A 12,180-nucleotide genomic window follows, 5' to 3' on the forward strand; every position below is an offset into this window, starting at 1 on the left:
AGAGACATCACTACAAGCATAAAACATACAGACATCACAATGACTCTAAACCCGTATCTTTCTATAATAACACTGAATGTAAATGGATTAAATGCGCCAACCAAAAGACATAGGGTATCAGAATGGATAAAAAAACAAGACCCATCTATTTGCTGTCTACAAGAGACTCATTTGAGATCTGAGGACACCTGTAGATTGAGAGTGAGGGGATGGAGAACTATTTATCATGCTACTGGAAGCCAAAAGAAAGCTGGAGTAGCCATACTTATATCAGACAAACTAGACTTTAAATTAAAGGCTGTAACAAGAGATGAAGAAGGGCATTATATAATAATTACAGGGTCTATCCATCAGGAAGAGCTAACAATTATAAATGTCTATGCGCCAAATACTGGAGCCCCCAGATATATAAAACAGTTACTCATAAACATAAGCAACCTTATTGATAAGAATGTGGTCATTGCAGGGGACTTTAACACCCCACTTACAGAAATGGATAGATCATCTAGACACACAGTCAATAAAGAAACAAGGGCCCTGAATGATACATTGGATCAGATGGACTTGACAGATATATTTAGAACTCTGCATCCCAAAGCAACAGAATATACTTTCTTCTCGAGTGCACATGGAACATTCTCCAAGATAGATCATATACTGGGTCACAAAACAGCCCTTCATAAGTTTACAGGAATTGAAATTATACCATGCATACTTTCAGACCACAATGCTATGAAGCTTGAAATCAACCACAGGAAAAAGTCTGGAAAACCTCCAAAAGCGTGGAGGTTAAAGAACACCCTACTAACGAATGAGTGGGTCAACCAGGCAATTAGAGAAGAAATTAAAAAATATATGGAAACAAACGAAAATGAAAATACAACAATCCAAACGCTTTGGGACGCAGCGAAGGCAGTCCTGAGAGGAAAATACATTGCAATCCAGGCCTATCTCAAGAAACAAGAAAAATCCCAAATACAAAATCTAACAGCACACCTAAAGGAAATAGAAGCAAAACAGCAAAGGCAGCCTAAACCCAGCAGAAGAAGAGAAATCATAAAGATCAGAGCAGAAATAAACAATATAGAATCTAAAAAAACTGTAGAGCAGATCAACGAAACCAAGAGTTGGTTTTTTGAAAAAATAAACAAAATTGACAAACCTCTAGCCAGGCTTCTCAAAAAGAAAAGGGAGATGACCCAAATAGATAAAATCATGAATGAAAATGGAAATATTACAACCAATCCCTCAGAGATACAAACAATTATCAGGGAATACTATGAAAAATTATATGCCAACAAATTGGACAACCTTGAAGAAATGGACAAATTCCTAAACACCCACACTCTTCCAAAACTCAATCAGGAGGAAATAGAAAGCTTGAACAGACCCATAACCAGCGAAGAAATTGAATCGGTTATCAAAAATCTCCCAACAAATAAGAGTCCAGGACCAGATGGCTTCCCAGGGGAGTTCTACCAGACGTTTAAAGCAGAGATAATACCTATCCTTCTCAAGCTATTCCAAGAAATAGAAAGGGAAGGAAAACTTCCAGACTCATTCTATGAAGCCAGTATTACTTTGATTCCTAAACCAGACAGAGACCCAGTAAAAAAAGAGAACTACAGGCCAATATCCCTGATGAATATGGATGCAAAAATTCTCAATAAGATACTAGCAAATCGAATTCAACAGCATATAAAAAGAATTATTCACCATGATCAAGTGGGATTCATTCCTGGGATGCAGGGCTGGTTCAACATTCGCAAATCGATCAACGTGATACATCACATTAACAAAAAAAAAGAGAAGAACCATATGATCCTGTCAATCGATGCAGAAAAGGCCTTTGACAAAATCCAGCACCCTTTCTTAATAAAAACCCTTGAGAAAGTCGGGATAGAAGGAACATACTTAAAGATCATAAAAGCCATTTATGAAAAGCCCACAGCTAACATCATCCTCAATGGGGAAAAACTGAGAGCTTTTTCCCTGAGATCAGGAACACGACAGGGATGCCCACTCTCACCGCTGTTGTTTAATATAGTGCTGGAAGTTCTAGCATCAGCAATCAGACAACAAAAGGAAATCAAAGGCATCCAAATTGGCAAAGATGAAGTCAAGCTTTCGCTTTTTGCAGATGACATGATATTATACATGGAAAATCCGATAGTCTCCACCAAAAGTCTGCTAGAACTGATACATGAATTCAGCAAAGTTGCAGGATACAAAATCAATGTACAGAAATCAGTTGCATTCTTATACACTAACAATGAAGCAACAGAAAGACAAATAAAGAAACTGATCCCATTCACAATTGCACCAAGAAGCATAAAATACCTAGGAATAAATCTAACCAAAGATGTAAAAGATCTGTATGCTGAAAACTATAGAAAGCTTATGCAGGTAATTGAAGAAGATATAAAGAAATGGAAAGACATTCCCTGCTCATGGATTGGAAGAATAAATATTGTCAAAATGTCAATACTACCCAAAGCTATCTACACATTCAATGCAATCCCAGTCAAAATTGCACCAGCATTCTTCTTGAAACTAGAACAAGCAATCCTAAAATTCATATGGAACCACAAAAGGCCCCGAATAGCCAAAGTAATTTTGAAGAAGAAGACCAAAGCAGGAGGCATCACAATCCCAGACTTTAGCCTCTACTACAAAGCTGTCATCATCAAGACAGCATGGTATTGGCATAAAAACAGACACATAGACCAATGGAATCGAATAGAAACCCCAGAACTAGACCCACAAACGTATGGCCAACTCATTTTTGACAAAGCAGGAAAGAACATCCAATGGAAAAAAGACAGTCTCTTTAACAAATGGTGCTGGGAGAACTGGACAGCAACATGCAGAAGGTTGAAACTAGACCACTTTCTCACACCATTCACAAAAATAAACTCAAAATGGATAAAGGACCTGAATGTGAGACAGGAAACCATCAAAACTTTAGAGGAGAAAGCAGGAAAAGACCTCTCTGACCTCAGCCGTAGCAATCTCTTACTCGGCACATCCCCAAAGGCAAGGGAATTAAAAGCAAAAGTGAATTACTGGGACCTTATGAAGATAAAAAGCTTCTGCACAGCAAAGGAAACAACCAACAAAACTAAAAGGCAACCAACGGAATGGGAAAAGATATTTGCAAATGACACATCGGACAAAGGGCTAGTATCCAAAATCTATAAAGAGCTCATCAAACTCCACACCCGAAAAACAAATAACCCAGTGAAGAAATGGGCAGAAAACATGAATAGACACTTCTCTAAAGAAGACATCCGGATGGCCAACAGGCACATGAAAAGATGTTCAACGTCGCTCCTCATCAGGGAAATACAAATCAAAACCACACTCAGATACCACCTCACGCCAGTCAGAGTGGCCAAAATGAAGAAATCAGGAGACTATAGATGCTGGAGAGGATGTGGAGAGACGGGAACCCTCTTGCACTGTTGGTGGGAATGCAAATTGGTGCAGCCACTCTGGAAAGCAGTGTGGAGGTTCCTCAGAAAATTAAAAATAGACCTACCCTATGACCCAGCAATAGCACTGCTAGGAATTTATCCAAGGGATACAGGAGTACTGATGCATAGGGGCACTTGTACCCCAATGTTTATAGCAGCACTCTCAACAATAGCCAAATTATGGAAAGAGCCTAAATGTCCATCAACTGATGAATGGATAAAGAAATTGTGGTTTATATACACAATGGAATACTACGTGGCAATGAGAAAAAATGAAATATGGCCTTTTGTAGCAACGTGGATGGAACTGGAGAGTGTGATGCTAAGTGAAATAAGCCATACAGAGAAAGACAGATACCATATGGTTTCACTCTTATGTGGATCCTGAGAAACGTAACAGAAACCCATGGGGGAGGGGAAGGGAAAAAAAAAAAAAAAAAAAGAGGTTAGAGTGGGAGAGAGCCAAAGCATAAGAGACTGTTAAAAACTGAGAACAAACTGAGGGTTGATGGGGGGTGGGAGGGAGGGCAGGGTGGGTGATGGGTGTTGAGGAGGGCACCTTTTGGGATGAGCACTGGGTGTTGTATGGAAACCAATTTGACAGTAAATTTCATATATTAAAAAATAAATAAATAAATAAATAAAAAACAAACAAAAAAAAAATTTAAAACCAAAATACCTTAGTGTTTCCTGTTCACATTTGCTCCCTAGTTATACCACTGTGCTCTCCAGCTGTACATCATAACCCTTGTTTTCTCTAATGTGGAGTTCTGACATTCTCTAAAACCCTCCCCGGAAAGGGTGCTTCTGTGGGAGTGCGGGCTTATTGTGACCCTGGAGTACTCTGAGAGGAGATGGGGTTTGGGGATCCTGAGATGCTGACTCTGCTCTCTCTCATGAAGATGAGGATGTGGCCTTGCTGTTGTGGAGTGGGTTTTTTTGTTTGTTTGTTTTCTGTTTTTGGTCAGAATTTCAGCAGAATAAAGGGTATAATTCAAACTGGGCAATTTGGGGAGAGTTTAATAAAAGGGATATTTACAAGTATGTGGGCACAAGGGATAAGAAAATCAACAAAGGGTAGCGTAGTTCACTACATCTGGCAATAGTGAGACCTATAACCACCCTTTGGCCTAAAAAGTCAAGAGGAGGGCACAGTTGTTGGAACTCAGAGAGGAGAGCTATAGGAAGAGGGCTTCCTGACAGAAGCTGCGGGCTTCAGTAGAGAGGAGCAGTTGACCCATGGTGATCCTGTAGAAAGGAAGACCAAGAAATAAAATATCCCATCCTCATTCTCCCATTTTCCCATTTCAGCCAGCGTCCATTTGGCTGAGCCCAACGTGAAGCCAGAGGGTAATGAAGCCCATTGATACAGTTTGTACAAGCCAGTTTCCTGGGGAGCAGACCAGGGTGAGGTCAGAATGGATGTGGGTCAAGCAATGGAAAATACCCGGCACATCATAAAAATCTCATGTTTGTAAAACAAATCTCTTAAATAGAGTAATTGGTGTAAGTTCTTCTGGAATGTAACACAAGGACATAAAATTCAGAAGGTAGTAGTATAGCAAGATCTGGCTTATTTCTCAATTCTGGAAGGATTCTACCTGCATGGAGAGTGACATAGGCAGTTCTGAATCCCATAGTAAAGCCACAATGAAAGGAAATCCATGTAAACATAAACTGCATCTCTGCTCGTGCTCTGTGCGGTCACCTTTTTCTATAGCCTCGGTAGAATAATTAGGAACATCTATCCTAACTGTATGTTTGTGCACTTTTTCTACCCATCAATTCACAACCTACCTGAAACACTACACCTGCATATTTCTCAAACACATGTTTCATAGTACATATATAGTTGTCCTTTAATCATGGAAATAGATATTATTTAGTTTTGCTACGGGTTATTCTTTACAAAATACAGGTGGAGTATAATTCCTCTGATGACTGCTGACTCTAGCATTTAATTTTCATAATTAATATCCATAATCATTGAATCATTGAATGTTAATAAAACGATTTGAAATATCTTTGGATGCAGAGGGAATCCTGGAACATGACCAGATGAAGACAGGAGAGATAGCTGGGAAAGAAGGAAACTGATAAGGAAAGCGGAAGTATTTAAAGGGGAAGTGTTACATTTGTATTCCTGTCGAGCCACTCCCAACATGGGGAAATTGGGCGCATTACCTTGGAGTGAGAGTTATTGGCCAGAGCCAGATCTAAGATCCGTGGGGCCTGAAGACTATTGTGTCATTATTACATTACAATCTCTGGCCTTGCACTGGCATAGCAGTGCCAGGAGTATTTCTGGAAGCCATTCTTACTCTTGACTGGCTAACAATACCTTAACTCTACATGGCACTGACTGTCCCATATATATTCCCACATAAATATACTTCACTAACTCTATATTAAAATTAAGCCCAACTCAAGTTCCCTCTAACAGAATTCCCCAAAATGTCTGTGGCCACTCCATTGCTACCTGGCGTGAGTGCAAATGTGACAGAAGGAAAGTTGTCCTGAAAGGAGTCAATGGCTTAACCGACTATGGTTAAAATAGCTTATTTTGCAATTTTTACTAAAATACGGGATGTGAATATCTTGCTCAGGCCTCTTCTATGGACTTGGAACTGTGCAAGCTTTATTAGCTTCATGATAAATCCACATATAGGTAATTGAAATAAACTGGACAGGACCTCACCCTCCACCCACCGAGGTAATAGGAAGAGGATCCAAGGCCAAGTTAGTTCTGCTGCTTTTTCCATAGAATGAAGGTAGAATCTGGAAATTCAAGTTCTCAGTCCTTCCTTTTCACCACTCATGGTAGCTTAGACCAGTGGGTGTGCGGAACGCCTGTGGCTAATGGCTATGATAACTTTCTCTTGTATTCATTTATTCAACAAGTATTTGCTAATTGTCAATTATGTGCTAGCTACTATTTGATGTGATTGGGGATAAAATGGTAAGTAAAACAGACAGTCTCTTGTCCGTGATCTTAAAGTCTAATGGAGGATATAGACAACTTACTTACCATTGCATCTTTATGCAAAACAGGTATGTGAAAAGTCATGGAAAAATTCATCTACCATCCTGTACACACCTTGGCACCAGAGCACTGGTGATCCCTGAAAAGTACTTCTCTAAAGCTCCATCCATGGCCTTGGTATCTCTGATCTCTTCTTATTCCTGAAAAATGAGAGAAAAAGAAGGCAAGAATTTCAAGAAGTGGATAATGGAGAAATGGAGAAATCAACTTCTCTCCAAATCTTTGTTCTTTCTTTTAGAATATCTAGTCTTGTGCTCCTTTGGACTATGGACAACATAGAGGAGGTATAGTCTTCTACACTCAACCAATCATCAGTGGTGGATAATAAGAGAATAGGTACCATGTGAGATGTCTTCTTTTAGGCTCTCATATCATTCCTATCGGAGTGGCTGCAAACCATTTGTAGGAAATGTAATGGCTCTCATTATTGAATGGCATGAAAGACAAAGACTTCACTCACTGTTCACCCGTGCCTCAGACTTTTAGAAAGCCATCTAATTTCTTAGTACCTCGTGTGCATAGCAGTGAAACAAGGTCAACTATACAAATTTCTTACTTACAGCTGTGCATTAGCATGATTTCCAGAAGGTTTGTCTATGGTTGGGATGAGTTAAGCACCACTCCATGGGCCCTAAAGAAAGAATAACCATACAAAGGTGTACATAACAACAACAACAAAAACAAAAAGCAATGAATTAAAGAAGGAAATCCTAGGGCAGGAAGAGATTTAATTAATATTGAATATTGAATCAATATTAACATCAACACTTCCACTGATCAAGCCATGCATTATCTATTCTCATGGGTCTTTGACTGCTTGACTATTGTCTGTCTTCAGATATACCTTCCCAAGAATGTTGGTATTCTGGAAATGGTGATGGGAATTCCACCGTCAGGTAAAAATTGTACTGATGTCATAAATACGCAAATGATTGTTTCTGCCAAGCATCCTAAGTTTTGGAAAGTCTGTTAAGCTCTCTCTAGGCCAAACCTATATGATCTTAAGAAGCACTAAAGCATGGGAAAAGAACACTGACTCTGAATCCTGGCTCTGCAAATTTCTGGGTGTATGTGACCTTGGACGAGTTACTGGACATCTTTGAAGTACAATTTTCCTAACCTATGAAGTAAGGTTAACAATAGCTCTTGCAATAGAATTGTTTTGATGATTTAAAAAAAATTTTATATTCACTTAAAGCATGTGCCATAAGGTAGGTGAAAAGGGAATGGTAGGTATTACTAATTATAAATTTTAGCACAATAATAAGCTATTTTTTATCACTTGTTATTTTGAGTGCTTAAACGTTGGGCTAAGAAAGACTTTCTCATAAGATTATTATGATCTGTAAACGTGAGCCAGCTTCTCTATAGCAATTATTTTGCTGGGAAGTAAGCAAGGTCATAAATCAATAATGACTCTTGCAACCTCAGGACTTATTGATCTTGCTGTTTATCTTCTGTAATGTTCCTGGAAAACCCAATTATTTTGGGAAGTTACCCAAACTAGTTTACCCATTATTCTGTATTAGTGTTATTAGTAACAAGTTATGAAAGCATTTGATTGATTTTCTTGAAAAAACAACCCCTTTATAGTACAACAGAGATATTATTTTATCCAATAGATTGCTTAACATATTATATATTTTTTAAAAGAACAAATTGGGCTGAACATCTAAAGATTCTTTTCAGTGCATGTATTTATGATAAATTCTGCTTTTCTGGGCACTGCAGTTGAGCGTTAAAGAGTGTGTTAGCTAAGAAAATCTCTAGGAATACATGGGCCCAGTTCATCTTATGGGGCTGGCCACTGGCAATGATTTCAAGTTGAAGTATCTTAAGAGTCCTGGTTTTGTGGGTGCCTGGGTGGCTCAGTCGGTTGAGTGTCCGACTTCGGCTCAGGTCACGATCTCATGGTTTGTGAGTTCGAGCTCCGTGTCGGGCTCTGTGCTGACAGCTCAGGGCCTAGAGCCTGCTTCGGATTCTGTGTCTCCCTCTCTCTCTCTCTCTCTCTCTGCTCCTCCCCTGCTCACACTCTGTCTCTCTCTCAAAAATCAATAAAGATTAAAATAAAATTGAAAAAAAGAGAGTCCTGGGTTTGTTCCCCAATACTCAGTGTAATGCTTGGTGTGGAGTAAATGCCCAGTAAATGTTTGTTGAATGAATGAGTAAATGAACAAATGAACAAATAAAATCACGAAAGCATAAAGAGTTCGGGCGCCTGGGTGGCGCAGTCGGTTAAGCATCCGACTTCAGCCAGGTCACGATCTCGCGGTCCGTGAGTTCGAGCCCCGCGTCGGGCTCTGGGCTGATGGCTCGGAGCCTGGAGCCTGTTTCCGATTCTGTGTCTCCCTCTCTCTCTGCCCCTCCCCCGTTCATGCTCTGTCTCTCTCTGTCCCAAAAATAAATAAAAAATGTTGAAAAAAAAAAAAAAAAAAAAAAAAAAAAAAAAAAAAAGAGTTACCAACTATAAATTCTTGTGGGGGTGGCGCTACTTCCCTTCCCAGTGCAAATGTTGTCTTGGGTTTATAGACATGTTTAAAGGTGTATGTCTTTCACACTGGACTCTATTGACAAATTCAACTGCCTCTCTCTGTTCCTTCTTTCGGTTTAGTTCATTGGTTGACAAGCGGTTGTCTCTGATATGTACAAAGCTTTCTTCTGTGATTGTGAGGTACCTTGAATTTGAGCCTAGTATTTGTAAGGCCAAGGGGAGCTATTTATTAAAACAAAATGCGGTATGAAGGAGGGTAGTAGTTTCCCAAACTGGGCTAAGAATCATGTGACATATATGTTAAAAATGCAAATTCCTAACCATCATCTGAGAGTCTCTGAAGGCAATATAACCAAGTGCTTCTTATGACCAGGCAGGTTGGGCAAAGGCTAGGATAGCAGACAAAATCATCTACCTTATCAGAAGACTGATGGGGCTTACTTGGGATAACGATCTCCCTTACCTTCTGTTTTCTGCTATTTAATATAGAGATACCAATATCTCTCCAGACCACATCAAGGAATTTCTATGAGCATCACAAGAGGTTGAATTTTCAAACCTATATATTTCATGCAAAGTTTTGAAAACTATCCTACAGACACTAACAAATCTATTAAGATTGCAATGCTTCTACTGATGAAGCACTAAGTCACAGTTTGACAAGTACTTTGTAGCAACTTTCTTATGCGACCTGCGACAGCCCACACTGACCAGTAGATCCCAAAGTGTGTGTTACTGTTTCCCTGAAAACAGGCTAATATATATTTTTCCACTTAAAAAATATTGAGTCTAGAAATGAAAAATGGAACTACTATATGATATAGCAATCCCACTTCTGGGTATGTATCCAAAAGGAACAAAACCATCATCTTGAAGAAATCATTGTATCCCCATGTTCACTGCAGCATTATTCACAATAGGCAGGGTCTGGAAACAACCTAAGTGTCTGTCACTGGATGAACAGATCAAGAAAATGCGGTGTATACAAACAGTGGAGTATCATTCTGCCCTTAAAAAGGAAGGAAATCCTGTCATTTGTACAACATGGGTAAACTCAGAGGGCATCATGCTAAGTGAAATAAGCCAGAGAGAGAAAGTCAAATACTGTGCGGCATCACTTACATGTGGAATCTAAAAAAACATTGTTTTTGTTTTAATTTTTAAAAAGTCAAGCTCATAGAAACAGATAGTTAGAATGGTGGTTGCCAGGAGGTGGGGAAACCATGGAGAGATTGGTAAAAGGGTGCAAACTTTCAGTTATGAGATGAATAGCTTCTAAAGATCTAATGTATAAAATGGTGACTATAGCTGATGACACTGTATTATATAATTGAAATTTACCAAGATAGTAGAACTTAAATGTTCTCACCAAAATAAAATAAGCAAAGTGATGAGTGTGTTAATTAACTTGATGGGAGGGGCACCCGGGTGGCTCAGTCGGTTAAGCATCCGACTTTGGCTCAGGTCATGATCTCACAGTTTGTGAGTTCAAGCCCCACGTCAGGCTCTGAGCTGTCCTGCTTCTGATTCTGTGTATCCCTCTCTCTCTCTCTCTCTCTCTCTGCCCCTTTCCCATTCGTACTCTGTTGCCCTCTCTCAAAAATAAATAAACATTAAAAAAAATTTTTAAATAAATAAACATTAAAAAAAATTGGTGGGAGACTCTTTCCACTATATATGTATATGTATATATATATATGTATATATATATATATATCAAGTAAAAAAATATATCAAAATGTGGAAAAAATGTATATCATTGCTTTAAAGGAGAAGAATTGAGTCTACTCCCAAGTTGCCATTAGGCATTAACTGTTTGAATTGGGTTTATTTCCTTGGCTAAACTAATATTCTGTCTTTAACAAGTATTCTACAGTTATTTTGAGAAGAAAATAAAAATAACTGTTTTCATTATATTAATGACCATTTTGGTATTAATAACTTTTTCAGCTCAATATGTATCTGGGCATTTTGGCTAGAGGCAGGAATTTACATTAATAGAATAAGACTTCTGTAAAGTAAAGGGGATAAACACAATATTAATCTAGCCAAGAAAATATACTTGGCCCCCTCATGGTTATTGCCTGTTAGGAACCAGGCACTAAGAAAGATTCTCACTTTCTTTAAACAATAAAAAATATGATTAATACCAATATTATGGAAAAGCCCTGAGCTAAGTGCTGTACATGCTTTATTTTTCTTAAATGTCATGGCAACCTTCTGGAGTAAGTATGATTATTATCAACGTTCTGCAAATTAGTACACTGAGACTAAAAAAGTTATAACTTTGGCACAAGTCTTGCAGTAGTAAGTGACAAAGTCGTGCTATGTACTAATCTCCATCTAACTCCAGAAGCCAAATATGTAATCACTATTATGTACTGATTCTTAACCAAAACCAAATAGAAATTTGATAGTCAATATTTCTGCTTTGCAAGGTAATGTATCTTCATTTATTTACACATTCCGCTTGATTAAAAAAAAAAAAAGAACTCAAGAAATCAGAAAAGTACCACTATCAGTGGCTTTTAGGCTAAAATTTTTCTTTATTTAAACATCTCTTGCTAACTTCTTTTTTTAATGTTTATTTATTTTGAGACAGAGCAAGCAGGGGAGAGGCAGAAAGAGAGGGAGAGAGAGAATCCCAAGCAGGCTCCACACTGTCAGTGCAGAGACCAACATGGGGCTCGAACTAACAAACTGTGAGATCATGACCTGAGGTAAAATCCAGAGTTGAATGCTTAGCCAAGTGAGTCACCCAGGCACCCCTCTCTCACTAATTTCTACTACAAATGGATGTGCATGCATGTGTGTGAAAATGTATTCATATGGATGCAAAAGTCATAAAATCTAATTATGAAATCTGTTATCTTTGTTCTGAAGCCTTTCTTCTGGGTCTTTCCAGCTTCAATATTTGTCTCAAGAGCTGCTAGACACTAGTAGGTGGTGAATGATGCTGGGTTTGTGCCCACGTTTGAGCAACCTTCCCAAGAAATGACAAGATGCCTTTACCTGGGTTTAAATATCAGTGTTGATGCACTTTGGATTCTCTGTAAGCAGGCGTTGATATAGAATTTGGCATGAGAGGTACTTGTTAGGAAGGGGAAGGAAGTGCGAGTCAGCAGAGGGAGAGTTGAACAGCAAAGCACACCTGACAAAGTCTAGGGGGA

General features: G+C 38.7%; 1 long non-coding RNA gene across 2 annotated transcripts in view; it reads right to left on the reverse strand.

The window, feature by feature from the left end:
* Positions 1-12,180, reverse strand: part of LOC131501989 (uncharacterized) — a 143,229-nt gene that overhangs the window by 20,562 nt on the left and 110,487 nt on the right. For both annotated transcript variants that reach the window (XR_009256942.1, XR_009256941.1), the window contains exons 3-4: positions 7,080-7,150; positions 6,574-6,659 (exon numbers count right to left, since the gene is read on the reverse strand). This is a non-coding gene — a long non-coding RNA (uncharacterized LOC131501989). The remainder of the gene's footprint in view (positions 1-6,573; positions 6,660-7,079; positions 7,151-12,180) is intronic.

This window comes from Neofelis nebulosa, chromosome X (genome assembly GCF_028018385.1).
Source record: "Neofelis nebulosa isolate mNeoNeb1 chromosome X, mNeoNeb1.pri, whole genome shotgun sequence".
NCBI classification, from domain to species: Eukaryota; Metazoa; Chordata; class Mammalia; order Carnivora; family Felidae; genus Neofelis; species Neofelis nebulosa.